The sequence below is a fragment of the Manis pentadactyla genome, chromosome 13 (genome assembly GCF_030020395.1).
Source record: "Manis pentadactyla isolate mManPen7 chromosome 13, mManPen7.hap1, whole genome shotgun sequence".
NCBI lineage: Eukaryota > Metazoa > Chordata > Mammalia > Pholidota > Manidae > Manis > Manis pentadactyla.
This window is the reverse complement of record NC_080031.1, coordinates 8,137,764-8,152,836: the sequence shown is the minus strand read 5'-3', so window position 1 is coordinate 8,152,836 and position 15,073 is coordinate 8,137,764. Positions and strand designations below refer to the sequence as shown.

General features: G+C 38.4%; 1 long non-coding RNA gene across 3 annotated transcripts; it reads left to right on the top strand.

Moving 5' to 3' along the window:
- The first annotated feature begins 799 nt into the window (after positions 1-799).
- LOC130680345 (uncharacterized) lies at positions 800-8,598 on the top strand. 3 transcript variants are annotated; one of them, XR_008993323.1, is made up of 3 exons: positions 800-1,044; positions 1,292-1,853; positions 1,954-3,804. It is a non-coding gene; the product is annotated as an uncharacterized LOC130680345 (long non-coding RNA). The 3 variants fall into 3 exon arrangements; XR_008993322.1 differs by lacking the exon at positions 1,954-3,804 and adding an exon at positions 8,526-8,598 and having other exon boundaries at positions 801-1,044; XR_008993321.1 differs by having other exon boundaries at positions 801-1,044; positions 1,957-3,804.
- Positions 8,599-15,073: the final 6,475 nt, after the last annotated feature.

Sequence of the window (15,073 nt, the reverse complement as noted above, 5' to 3'; positions counted from 1 at the left end):
ATTTTCACAAGTCATAAGACTTCTTCCCAAAGTTAGTGCCCATTTTTCATTTCTTTGAAGATATATCTTTTAGGGGCCGGCAAATGGAATCAGGTAAGTGGTTATTTGGTGTCCTTGCTATACAGAGAAACTTCCTAAATTAATATCATTCATTCATTCATTCATTCTCATAAGCTACGAGAGTGATAAAGAATTAAACACAGTCTCTATTCCCCAGACAAATAATTGCAAAAACTACTGACTTTCATATAAAGTAGAATGAGATGAATATTAAATTAAAAAATGGAATCACACCTCTTCTGGTTTATCTGCCACATGGCCAACAAAGTAATCTTTCGAAAATGCTAATCTAATCATATCCTCCACAAAGCCTTTACTCTTTTCCCATCACATATCGCCTACAGGATAAATTGCACATTCCTTTGTCTGGCATCTGACTCCCACAGAGCTACACAGGCACAGCCCCTTATCCTACCATTCCTCACCCCCAGGAGCACTGAAACAAGATATACCTGGATTTGAATACCCTATCTCTCCCTCACTGAATGTCTGACCTGGAGCAAATGATTTACCACTCCCAATTTCAGGGTCCATATTTATAAACTAGAGATAAACTTTCTTCACAGAAGCTATGAGGTAATAAGAAGAAATAATGTCCACAGTGTACATTGCCCAGTGCTTGGCATAGAGTATTTTGTGAGCGGTAATGACGTTAGATATTTTGTCACACGGAGCTGCCTGTAATTCTCCAAACACAGTGTGGCCCAACTATTTCTTCTGTTTGGGATGTTCTTCTCAGCCTCTGCTTCTCATCCTTTTCTGTTTGGTTAATTTTCACCAAAAAAAACACAAAAAACAGAAAAATCTTGTGGGTTTTGGTGTTCCCTGTGAGGTGATTTAGTGAAGATGCTCCATATTTAAGGGACAGAGGAGAGTTTAATAAGACCTGAAGCACATAGCTGGCGTGCATGACGCTCCTCCTGGGGATTCTCTGTGAGCTCTTCAAAATACCAGAGAATGGAATTAAAAAAGAAAAAAAATAAGGTAGGTGTGGATGTACACCCACATCTGGAAAGAAAAGGCACAGGGCTCTCCAGTGCAAGGAATTAAGCTGGTATTTGTATGTGTATTATGGTGATTGGCTTTACCTTCTCATTTTGCATAATCTCCTTTTCAGTGGCGACGAGTGTTATTTCCCTTCAGTTCATAGAATAGTACTTGGAGAGGACAGAGAGGAAGTCTCTGCATTTCATGAAAGAGAAAATTACCAGCACCCCTTTTGTTCCCTTAGGCAGGATTTGGATGGATTACTCATACTTAAAAAGGAAGGCGGCTTTTAACCTTAAAAAAAAAGGAAGAAAGGAAAGAAAAGAAAAAAGAAAAAGAAAACTCCTTGCATTAACACAGTGCATTGACATGTTACTAAATCTAAGGAATTTTGAAGGATAAATTCCCAGACTTGATCCAAAACATGAAACAAATTCTTCAAACACAAGCTGCCAAGCTCATCAACTTGTTCAGATCTCTGTACCTTTGGTCTCACCAAACTGCTCGCTTAGCTTCTTGATTGGCTGTTTAACCCTTCCAGGCTGACTGGGGTGGTGGGCAGGGGGGAGCCAGGAGGGGACCGTGCAACCATCTCAGAGCATTGGCCCTCTTGGAAGACCAGACTTCTGGAATCGATTTGGGTCCAGAATTGCATTACCCATGGAATGTGGAGTATGCACGGTCCTTGACGGCTTGTGAACCACACTTCCTGGAGCTGGCCACCAGCCAGAGCTGAGACCATCAGCATCTTACAAATGAATTCTTTATGAGACAAAGCACAAATCACGGCCATGGAAAGCTTGTCTGTAAGTAAACCTACAACTTGGTAGACATTTAGCCTCCCTTGTATTTCTAGTATATGAGGGGATCAAATGTCACCCCCAAATATGTTTTCCTTTCTACTAGCAGGCATTGTAAGGTGTCAAACAGCCTGGGGTTTCATCTTGCTGAAACTTAACTGCTTTCCTCGTAACTTTGCTTCTCTGTGCAAAATACTGCCCACCAACTGCTCAGAAGACAGGACACGTAAAAGTAAAGGTGGCAATAAAACTGAAGAGGGGGGCTGATTCTGTGTCCCCCAGGACTTGAGGTCTAGTGGGCATGATGAGATGAATATCTGGGAAGGATGTTTAAAAATCCAAATAAAGGAATACTCTGCAAGGGTATTTATAGGAAAGGGTGAGTTGTAGAGACCCAGTTAGAAATGAGAACATTCAAGCTGGTGAGAAAAGATGAGGACGTAGGCTCAGAAGCAGGAGTCAGCAAAAAAGCTGTGGGTGTGTCTCGCTGGAGTGGGGGGATCCTCGCCTGAGAGAGAGTATGGTGCAGCAAGCATGCAGGGGGCAGTTGGGGGTGAGTGGCAGAAAGAGAGCCATGTGGGGCTTAATTTTGCTTTATTTTTGAAAGTACTGTCAAATATAATGATCTTATGGTTATTTAGTTACTCTCCACTTAGGCAAGGAATCTTTTCACCTGATATCTTTCTGATGATCTTACTTCTTTTCTCTCTCTTATTTGGATCATTTCCTTTCAAAGCCAGTTTTATGTCCTGAAAATGTGCCATTGGCCCATTAAAATCACTCCTGGCTCTCTAATTCTACAATACTATGTATGTAAGTAGCTCTCCTTTATCCAAGGAAGGAAGGATGCCTTCTGTATCAGGTGTTGCATGCATGGGTGAGACTTCTGTCCCAATAATTGAAAAGTTGATTATCTAGTACTCTGCAGGCAAATCTGACAGTTTTATTCCTCCCACACATACCACCAAATCTCAGCACCTAGGTGGTAATAGTAATGATGCCTTACCATCAGTGAAAATTTTGCATACAGTCTCGACTGAATTCTCCTTTCTACTTATAAAGAGGTCTAAGAAAAATCTACCTTAAACATAAAATCTCTTATAATCCTTAGTGTCATAATTATACACCTATTTAGCCAATTCTTCATCCTATCAATAATAAAAAGTAACTTTCTCCAAGTATATTGAGATTCTAGTGAGGTCAGTATTTCCAAGTAAACCCATCATATTGATCCCAATGAACTGAATTATACCAATTACATGGGAATCTAGAGCCAGCCTGAAGGAATCATTCCAAATTAAATGACTATTTTATAAGGTTTTAAAAAAATAATCTGCTTTCTAAAATAACATAAGGACTGTTACTTTTTATCCTGTTTTCTAAATAGACTTTAATTGATAAAAATGAAGTTAACTTGAGTGTAAGTTCTTTTGAGGATACGGAAAATGTCTAGCATAGTCCTTTGGTGAACAAATTAGGGAATGAGTGAATGAATGACTTCTTAAAAGAAGCTCTTTTTCATTAGTCAGGGATGGGCCGAACAATAAAAAATTGTTGGAAATGGTCATAAGAAAAATTGGTTAAATCATTTCACTGTCCCTTAGCGTAGTCTTGACAAGGGTGTTGTAGAAAAATCATCAGTCTACTTGGTCGAAAGTCAAGGTGATTGTAACTGTGTCATCATGGAATACTACAAACTGACTCGGCTAACTTTCTACTGGGCAGCATACTCCGGGGCTTTGACAACCCTAACATTTTACTATATGTCTCCCCAGCAGGGAAGGCCCCTCAGTGAATCTGATCTAGTCCATGAGTTTAGAAGGAAGAAGCAAAAGCCCAAGGAAGTGCTACAATTTGCCCGGTGTCACACATACAAGGCAGAGCTTGAAGGCTCTCTTCCTTCTAACCCAGCTAATGTTCCTTTTACTGCACCATGATTCCATGCTACAAACTCATGGGAGGGAAGAAAAGCATGGTGTAGGGGCTGGGCTGGGGTGGGTGTGGCGGGGGAGCGATGGGTCAGGACGAGGGACCCACAAGGGTCACCTAAGAAAGGCTGAGCTGGCTGTAAGTATTCAAGAGCAATTGAATAGTTACTGAAGAATGTTAAACCACAATACAAAGAGCCACAAGACCCCTATCCAGGTGAAGTAAAATGCATGCAAAGCTTTGTCGGGAAAAGCATGGAGAGGGATCATTGCTGAAATCTGGTCAGTAACCTTGACTGGGGCAGGGATCAGCCCCAATGCAGCAACGTCAGAGGAATTTGAGTTTCTTCTGTCCGTGGCCAGGAGAAGGATACAGCAGCTCGTGAGAACTTCATGGCACACATTACCAAGTGAGACACCGTCATTTCTAGTGATGCCAAAGCAAAAATAAAACAAAGGACCACAAAGAAATGACAGGGTGCTCCGATCCAAGCAGAACGAAAGGGCAGAGGATTGCCAGAAGACGTTTTCAAAGAAAAAAAAAAAATCTTCACCCTAATGTCAAGGATAAAAAATCACAAAGAAGAGAAAAGAGATAAACTGACGAGTAGATAAAAGGCAAGGCAGCGAAGAGTGCTGCGTAGAAGGGGATTAAACAATGTTCATAGCATGAAAAAATGGGGCTGAAGGGGAATGTGAGGGAAAGTGTTTAAATCTCAGGCCAGGGGGTGGGAGATGGACTGTCTGAATATCCCGTGCCGAGGAAGCAGCCTTCCCAGTGGCGGGGTCAGCAGAAGCCCCGCACAGGGGCTGCTCACCGTGGTCGCCTCGCCCAAACTCCTAGACGGAGATATTAAAATTTAGATAGTACTTGTAGGCAAAACAGCAGAACACAATAACCCGAGGAGAGAAGCAAGGCTTCTTCAGAAGGTGAAGTGAACTAAGTCAGGCGGATGGGCCCTTTGGCTCCAACCAAACCACGACAGAATTGGCGAGGGTCAAAAAATTATAGTCATTTTGGATCCAGAGCTGACCAGTTTGGCTGAAATGGCTCAGGAACAGTTTGGTTACCATGTGGGTAGACACAGCTTTGGTTAATTATCTAGATGTTTGGGTTACATCAGATCAAATATTTGGAGAATTACAGAAATCAAAATAATTGACGAGATTCTTTGAGTTTCTGCCCAAACACTTTGGCATCATCTCCCTTATAGTCATCATCTCAGAGAGGAAAGAAGTACGAAAAATGTAAATATATAGTAAAAAAGCAAAATTGTGTTTCTCTTTTTTTCTTTAACTTTATGTCATACCATGAACCAAAGTTAGGGCGATCCACAGGTTAAAGGAAGCGTTATAGTGAAGCACTGTGCGAGAAACTTCCTTAAAATTACCTTAGTACAATCTCATCCATCAGTTTGATCAGAAACAGGCATTTTGAGGAAAATGAACCTATACATGCTCTAGAAGGGATGATTCCTGCTTTATTCTTGGTCTATCAAATAGTCTTCAAAATCACAGTGCTTTCACTGTGTTCAAAGGCATATTGCTTAGTTTCTGTGAATTTCTGTGAACTGTAAAAACCAGATGAAAATATAAATTTATAAGATTATCATGACCGTTAACTGAGACCACATACATCAAGCATAGAACACAGTGCCTGGGACACAGGGCGCATTCACTAAACGCTAGCTGTGACATAAACAAGGTTGCACGGAAGTGAAAAAGGGGAATGAGACACCCAGATGGGTTGTTTTTATTGCTTGATTTGTTTTTAACTTTGGAGTCTTATGCAGGAGGCATTTCTACCTCAGAGAGCACTGAGCTATATACCCTCTAAGGACCACTCCAATTCTAAAGTTCCAAGTGTTGATGATTTTATCATTAAATAACTGAAGTCATCACTCAGCTTTCCTATCAGTTGTCCCATTATCATGAATTTGTTAAAAGAGGGCACCTAACCAGTGCTGAGCCAAGGAGAGAGCCGTTGCAGGCATGCCAGTGACGCAGAAGCAAATGCATAAATCAAGGGGTGCTAAGTCATCATCTCCTACAAGCACACAAAATAATGACTCTCTGCTTGGCATTTTGCACACATTGTCTACTTAAATCTCATAACCCTGAGGCAGGTGCACTGATTACCCCCATTTCACAGAAAAGGAAACTTACGTTTGAAGAGAATTAAAATTTTACCTGAGATTATATGCGGCTAGGCACCGGCATAAACCGAGGCTAGCAAACCCGTGTTTAGCCACCCCACTGCCTTCCTGTCATGCTTCCTCCTCCTTTTAAGAGATGTTTTTAAATCTATGTGACATTATAAACTCTTTGTGAAGTGGAAACTCAGCAAGTACCATGAATGAAGTAATGGACTGGAAAACTAGATTCTGATCATAACTTGGGCACTAAGTAGTGGGTAAGTCATTTAAAATCTATCTGTTCCACTGCTTTAAAATATAGCTATAGTGTTTTACCTCTAAAATCCATTTCATCCCCACAAATTGACTCAGGCTAAGAGTTGGTTTCCTGGATTAAAAGCATGCATTTTCCTGACCATCATGAAATGTCTAGAGGACAACGCTTCAGTATTGACCCAGGAAGACCAGTAAAACAGAGGAGTATCTCATTTAAATCTCCAAGACCTGGCATGTTCTTTTCCCCGTGACACCTTTGTTTCTGAGATTTCATCCACTGTTTTGGACCTGTTGCATCTCTTCCCCTGGGTCTTCATCATCTCTAACCAGTATCCCTTTGTAACCAGGTACAGTTAAAGGATCAAATTCTATAACAAAATTCATATACTTTGTCTCTCTAGGGTGAGGACCCCTTTGAGACCAAAGATATGAATTGCTGACTACCCTACCTAGGCGTGCTAGTCCTTAGCATTCCTAAGAAACCATAGAACAATATTATTAACAATGAGAAAATAAACTCATTTCCAAAGTTGATCACAGCAGGAGGAAGAAGGGAGGCATTTCTCCTAATCAATATTATTGATGCTTTCCTCCCATAAAGATATTCTTTTTTTTTCTTTTTTCTTTTTTTTTTTGTCCCTCAGGAAGTGTTTACTTCCAACCCTTAGGAATAGAGCAGAGGTGTACAAAGTGACATCAGCCCAGAGGCATTACTTTTATTCTCTCCAATACCACTGGATACTTTCTTGGCTGATAAAAGTCACAGCTTTGAAATTCCCCCAGTGGAAAATTCTCTGAATCCAACTTCTAAATACACATTAATGTGGACAGACTGGAATGCCTGGCTTTATTACTAGGCTAAAACTGATGAACAGGCCCACCCCTCATGTTGTCAATGAAAAAAAGCCAATACTCATTCTTGCTACAAGGCAATTTTCTGACTCTGATGACTGCACAGAAGGTCAAAAGATATTACTTTTTCCGCCAAATGTTGATAACACCAAATGACTACCCCAAGAGGTGGTCAAAGAAGAAAAAGAAAATACAGATATCACTGACACTACATAGAATACATTTTAGAGCTAACTTTGCAACCAGTGCTATCCTAAAAGGAGTTTGCTCACTCTTTTTTTTTAGCTGTTACTGATCCCTTACTTTGTGCTGTGTGATATCAAGACAAGTGAATGCTATTCTCGCCTCACGGAATCCACAGTGTGCTGAAGGAGATGGTGAGGTGATCAGAATATTCTAATTTAGAGTTGAGCACTTTCCTCACCACAACCCAACACTCTCTCGAAGAGTTGGACAAATTCTAACTTCAGGAATCAGCTCACACCAGCTCCTTGAACAGTTGGAGCAGCAACTGGAAACCACAAGATTAGAGGTGAAACTGTGTTCAGACGTTTCTGTAACAGCTACTCAAGCCATCATAGGCCCACAGAAGAAGACAGGAGCTGTGCTGGAAAAGCTGCTGCCAAAGCTTCTTGCCGCCTCCATCTGTGTCATCAGCATTAACATCACACCTCCTCAGCTTCTCAGGGCAGAGCCCAGCTCCGACATTTTCACACTCAGAGCCAGTCAGATGCAGAAACTGTTTGTGTCGCTGACATGTCATCCTCTTTTAGCCCTCTTACGTCAGTCCGTCGGCTGTGTCTTTCCTCCAGCACCCCTCAGCGTGGATCACAAGGCTTGAAAAAGAAGCCTGGAAGTGACCCTCACATTAGGGAGTCCGTCCACAGGAGATGAGTAGGCAGTGGGGAAAGATCAAGTGTTTTCAGTGTCCTCAGCCCTTCCTCTCCTAACTTCATGTGCCTAGTCTTGCCAGCTCGTGCATCGAATCAGCCACACCTTTTACCCTGCTGAAGAGAAGCCTAGAAAAGCTGGCTTTGTGGCTCTTCTCAAGGACATGTCAGCCTTCTCCAATCCACTAGCCCTTCAGTCAAGAAAACACTGCTTTGCTCCCTTGTGTTGCATTAGAAGTTTCCCCTGCAGTTTCCTCCTCAAGACCTCAGGTCTATGAAAGGCTGCTCCAGACACTCGTGAAAGTTTGAATGCCAATTAAGAAGACCCAATCCACAAAAATCTCTTCAGAAGACACCAAAGAGAAGACGTCTCCCAACTTCAAAGCATACAAAATGTCATTCCTCTTCAAGTTAAAATGTTTTCATACTTTACCATACATGCAATTTCTATTACTATTACTAAAAGAGCTAGCTTTACGTCTATTTTGAATGCTACTTCCTTTTAAATCTCTGAACATAAAGGTAAAAATCATCAATAATCCTATCCTTCAAAGATAATCAACAATTGCTAAAATTCTGTTTTCTTCCTATTGGCAGCCTGAAACTCACACTGAAGACAAAGAGGAATCAAATGCCCCACTGAATTTGATTTTTTTGCGTGACTCTAGCTGATTTACAGTCCCAGATGACGAAGATTTTCATCAGATATGACAAACTTTAAACTATGGTTGAAGATAATAGATGGAGGAAAATAAAAGCATTTTTAGTTATGTATGACCAAATACTTCAAGTGAGACAAAAAACGCTCCTGATTACATATAAAATAAATGAGCTTTGAAATTGAGAAGTATAAGTCCTCCAACTTTGTTCTTACTTTTAAAGATTGTTCTGTCTATATTGGGTCTTCAAAAATCATTGATGTAATGAATTATACAATGAATGTCCTGACAATCAATCACTATTACTGAAACTTGATTACAAACTTCTATATATGATAAAGTATTAGAAGTCAATCTAAAAGGCAAATAAAGCATTCAAGTATTTGAAAATTATATGAGAGCCAATGGATCTATATGCTGAATTTATAAAATATTGAAATAAGTTAATAGGAACATGATAAACTTATAAATTTAGAAATAGCATAGGACATAAATAGACACTTGGAGAGAAATTGCAGTAGCTAATAAGCTTAGACAAAATGTTCAAATTCATGATAATTAAGACTAGAATTAAAACAACAAAATACCCATTTTTCCACCTTTCAGTGAGTAAGTACACATACTTTTCAGGAATAATAACCAATGTTGGTAAGGATTACTTAAACAGAAACAGACCTTGTTGCTGGAAAATAACAATTGGAGCCACTTCATTGGAGAGTCACTTGGCAATACTTGTTGAGGGCTGCGTATGCTCACACTCTTTGATCAAGTAATCTTACTTCAAGGTATTTTATTGAAAAAATTATCAGAGATTTTCACAGAGATTTATATGCAAACAAATACAACACAGTGTTAGTTATCATGAAAAATTTGAAAATATAAAACTAAAGGTGAATAATCAAGTAACTGTGGTCTACCATATAAGATGCCTTGGGTGCACTAAAAATAAAGAACTTGAAGCATTTTATGAGACAAAAGTCTCCTCAATTCATGAATAAGTTGCAAAAATTCTTAAAATATTAGGAAATCAAATATAGCAGTATATAAAAAAAGGATAGCACATACGATTAAGAGAAATTTATCTTAGAAATACAAGGCTGGCTCAAAATTCAAGTATAAATCAATGCAATTCACTATATCAACAGATTAAAGGAAAAAAGATGATAATTTCAATATATGGAGAAAAGACATTAATGAAATGCAACATTCTTTCATGATACAAATTCTCAACAAACTAAAAATAGAAGGAAACTTCTTTAGCCTGAAGAAAGAGCATCCATCACAAAAACCTGCAGTTAACATTATCCTTCAAGGTGAAAGACTAAATGCTTTCCTCCTAAGTCTGGGACAAGACAAGGATGTCTTCTCTCATTACTATTCAACATCATAGTGAAGGTGCCAGTTGCAATAAGGCAAGAAAAATTTTTAAAGGTATCTATATTAGAAGGAAGAAATAAAACTGCCTCTATTCACAGATGATAACCAACCCTTCCCACCCTCCCCAAAAAAACCCTGTTAAACTAAATATGTGATTTTAGTAAGGTTACAGTTTAATCCAAACAAATCTATTTTATTTCCACATACAGTAATGGATAACTAGAAATAGCTCTCTATGGTTCTACTGTAAAGGAATATCACAATTGAGCCTTTAAAGACCAACTTGCCCAATACTCTAGTATTAGAAATAAGGAAGCTGAAGCAAGGAGCTCATGAAACTTGCTGAAAGTCATGCAGCCTCAACATTTGTGGCTTGACAGAAGATGAAGTCACCTGACTGCCTATCCAATGACTTTTCTAAAAACAATGCCTTATATATTTATGAAAAAGTATTTTGACCTGCTTAGGATACCTTGAAGCATAGATCATACTCTTTGTCATCTTGGAGCACTTGAATACAATAGAAAAGCAATAAAAGTGTACCAAATGAAGTTCAAAGAAAGGTAAAATGCACGGTTCGGTGTTGCACAATTTATACTTGCCTATTATCAGATGGGTTAGTGAAATTCATTAAATATATGTCTGGCCCCAAATTATCTGAATTATTTAAAACCAATAAATTATCTGGGACCAAGAAAGCTTTATATCACCAATGGTAATAGATAAAAAAAAGGATACTAATTCAAAACCCCTGATACCAAAGCATATGTCAGAGAAAATCAAGTTAAGGTTAAAGATTCAAGGTTAAGAACAAAAAAAAAAGCCAAGCATCCCATTTCTAATTTCAGAGAATTATTGGAGAGGAGCATGTCTACCCTAAGGCTCACTGAAAGGCAGCAATTCAAGGGTCCAGCTCTACCCTCTTGAGCTTTACCAGCTCAAACTCACACCCCTATTAAGCCCTGTCAATATGAGGATGGGAGAACTTGCTGAAAGAAGTTGTTTGGGGCCATTGCAGGGCTTGTGAAAAGGAACTCTTCCCTGCCTCATGGTAGTGGAATTTCTTTCCCCATACTCAAGAATCACTTGGTAAGGTTTGAGGGTGTCGTCAGCAACATGAAAAGACTGGTATTTCATTCCATAACTGGACATCTGCTTCACCAGAAGACATCTGTTGGGCTACTGGATGCAGCAGAAATAAGAACTAGGGAGAGATGACGTAGCAAGAGACTACCAGTGATGAGTGGGGTCAGGAGTGACATCCTTTATTTCCAATTTTAGCAGGATTCAGAAAATACTGCCGCACATGCCCACATTCTAAGTATAGGCCACAAGGAGTGGAAAAGATTAAGAGCTATAATCCCTCTACAACTGACACAGCAGGTTGAGAACGGCACATCAGACAAATGAAGCCTCACACCACCTCCTGGGAGTCTGCAGGAAGATAAGGCCAAATCTTTTAAGACATCACCAATGACTAGGGAAGCTGCCCTGGGGACATTTCCTCATCAGCAAGGCATGTGAAAGCAACCATCCATGTAGAGTTCATGGACAATGAGCTAGAACAGCCATTCATGAATATCTAAGGGTGAGACTGCAACATTGCTGGGTCATAAAGGAAAGTTGTCTTCTCTTTCTCTTTATCCTGAAGGAAAGTTGTCTTCTCTTTCTCTTCATCCTGTCCCAACACCTGAGAAACGACTGCCAGGAAGAGAGAAAGGGTAGAGCTACCTGAGATCCAGGCTGCACAGCCCTCCTCACTCCAAATGAAGCTCAGATACTGATACCAAACCATTCAAATAACTAAAAGCAGTAGAAGATAAAGAACTAGGTCAAGATATCATGAAATGGGCAGCTATCCAGGATGAAAAGCAAATTCAACATGACATGGTACAGTTATAGAAAAATTGAACCCTTTCAAATTTACATCTCTAACAAAATATAGTTCATCAATAAATTGGGTACATATGTATTATGTATTAATGACATACATAAAGGAAGTGCTAAAAGATTATAAATTTTAATCTCCCCCAGTTTTTTTCCATATACTTGGTCCTTAAATTAAAATTGACCAGTGGAAGAAAAGCCGGTCTCCCAAACTCCTGCATTGATCACAGCCTTCACTCTGACTAATCGCATAAAACTTCTCATCCTGCTTCCAATCATGCAAGTTCTGTGCCTTTGACTCATCTTTCCATTTATGACCTCATTTAGCCCTAAGAACCAACATTTGGCACAACTTTCCTGGATATGACCTTTGATTCTCTCTTCAACTATGATTCATATTTTCCTCTAGTTGCAGAGGCACCAGTAACCCTGGGCCAACATCTCACCTGATTTGGCTTGACATCTGGGCTCCTAGGCTACAGTACCACTGAAGGCTGCCAAAGCTTCCATTAGGTTTGATCCAGACTAGGTCTCAGGAGCCATACCATATGCCAGAATATAAAGAGGGCTCTTTCACCAGAGAGACAGACTTCCTGTGGTTTTGTTCTCAGAATATATGTTACTGTTTGATTTTTCTCTCCAGTGCCCAAATATTCCTGTACCTAAGGAGTCATTGTTCAGAAGGTATCAGACAGGATTGGCTTCATTAGGACCAAGCTCTGTCCAACACTGAGAGCTCATCAGAAACATGCCCCAGTAGAAACCTCAGTTATTCTGATTTATCAATGGGGACTTAACAAAAAATTACCATAAATACTAATTTTAACTAAAAGTCAATAGAAATGTAAACCTACTTGTCTATCTTATATGGACCACAACTTTTTTGTTGAGTAGGGATCTGCTAATCAGAGTTCTGCATAGTGTTTGTTGCATAAATAATGCACTCTGCAGGTGTCGGGGCAGGGAGTATATGAGAAATTGCTCTACTTCCTTCTCAATTTTGTTATGAACCTTAAATTGCTCTAAACAATGTCTTAATTTTAGAAATTGTCTTATTTATGCAATAAATAGTTGGAATGAGACAGTAAGTAGCCTTTTCGAATTGGCCTCTTTTACTTAGTAATATGCAATTAGGGTTCCTCCTTGTCTTTTCATGGCTTGATAACTCTATTTCTTTTTAGTGCTGAATAATATTCCATTTTCAGGATGTAATATAATTTATTTATCCCTACACATTCTGAACAACATCTTAGTTCTTTGATTTCATTCATCAGAGTTTTGCAGTTTTCCTCATATAGACTTTGCACATATTTTATTAGATTTATACCTAAGTATTTCATTTTTGGGGTGTGTTAATATAGATTGTGTTTTTAATTTCAAATTTCACTTACTCATCACTGGTATGTAGGAAAATGACTGATTTTTGCATATTAACCTTGTATCCTGCAAACTCACTCCAATCACTTATTAGTTCCAGGTTTTTTTGTCAGTTCTTTTGGATGAAAATCATATCATCTGCAAACAAAGACAGTTTTATTTCTTGCTTCCTAATTTGTACACCTTTTATTCCCTTTTCTTGTCTTGTGCCATTGGCTAGAACTTACAGTGCGATGTTGAAAAGAAGCAGTGAGAGAGGATATCCTTGCCTCATATCTGATCTTAGTGAGAAAGCTTCAAATTTCTCACCAATAAGTATGATGTTAGCTGTGGATTTTTTGTAGATATTCTTTTTCAAGGTGAAGAAGTTCCCCCCTATTCCTAGTTTACTAAAAATTTTTATCATAAATGAGCATTGGATTTTGTCACATGCGTTTTCTGCATCTGTTGATATGATCACATAATTTTTCCTTTATATCTTATTGATATGATCGATTACAGTAATGGATTTCAAATGTTGAACCAGCTTTGCATACCTGAGATAAATCCCACTGTTGATGGTGTATAAGTTTTTTATACATCGCTGAATTTTATTTACTAATATTTTATTGAGGATTTTTGCATCTATGTTCATAAGGGACATTGATTTGTAGTTTTCTTGTAAAGTCTTTGTTTTGGGATTTAGGGTAATACTGGCATCATAGAGTTTGTTAGGAAGTAGACCCTCTATTTCAATCCTCTGAGAGAGATTTTAGAGTTATGGTATGATTTCTTCCTTACGTGTTTCATAGAATTCACCACTGAACCCATACGAGCCTGGTGTTTTCTGTTTCAGAAGGTTGTTAAGTATTGATTCAATTTATTTAATAGATATAAGGGTATTCATATTGTCCATTTCTTCTTGTATCAGTTTTGGTAAATTGGGTCTTCCAAGGAATTGGAACCTAGGTAGAACTTAGAATACTGATTTTAGATTTTTCTTCTTTTCTAAAATATGCATTCAGTACTATCAATTTTCCTTTGAGTACTTTCAATGCATCCTTATCAAAACAAATATTGATAGTGTTTTCATTTTCATTTAATTGCAAGTATTTTAAACTTCTCTTGAGATTTCTACTTTGACCCATGTATTATTTAGAAGCATGTTGTTTAATCTCCATATATTTGGGGATTTTCCAATTACCTTTCTGTTATTGAATTCTAATTTAATTCCACTGTGTTCTGAGAACAGACATTATATGATTTCCGTTCTTTTAAATTTGTTATGGCTGTTCTATGGCCCAGAATGTGGTCTATTTGGTGAGTGTTCCATGTGAACTTGAGAAGAATGTATAATCTTCTGTGCTGAATGAAGAACAATACACTTTTAAAGCAGCATCCACAATCTCCCATTTTTGTTTCTTTAATGTGAAGCCAGAACTTAAGGTTGTTTGTAAAGAAAGCTAAATGCAGAATTCTAGATTTTTAGGTTTTTTTTTTTTTGTTAATGTTTTTATAGTTGTCACACTTGCATCTAATCAATAACAATCTCTTAAAATAATCCATCTTTATTGAGTCTTCTGAAAATATTTTAACTTCATTTTCAAAAACGTTTTCACATTCATAGTCTATTGCTTTATATAAATCAAATTTAATTTTCTAATTATAATTCCAATTAGAATAAGTAGGTTTGGGAATAAACTAAACTGTCTCTTAGTGAACACATATTTTCCTGAGCAGAATTACATAGGCTTACCAGAAAGTAGCCTACTATTTGTGAGTATTCACTGTGCTATGGGACAGCAGTCAGAATGTCTAACAGAGGGAATGAAGAATATTTATTAACCCAACAATTCAATTAGGTAG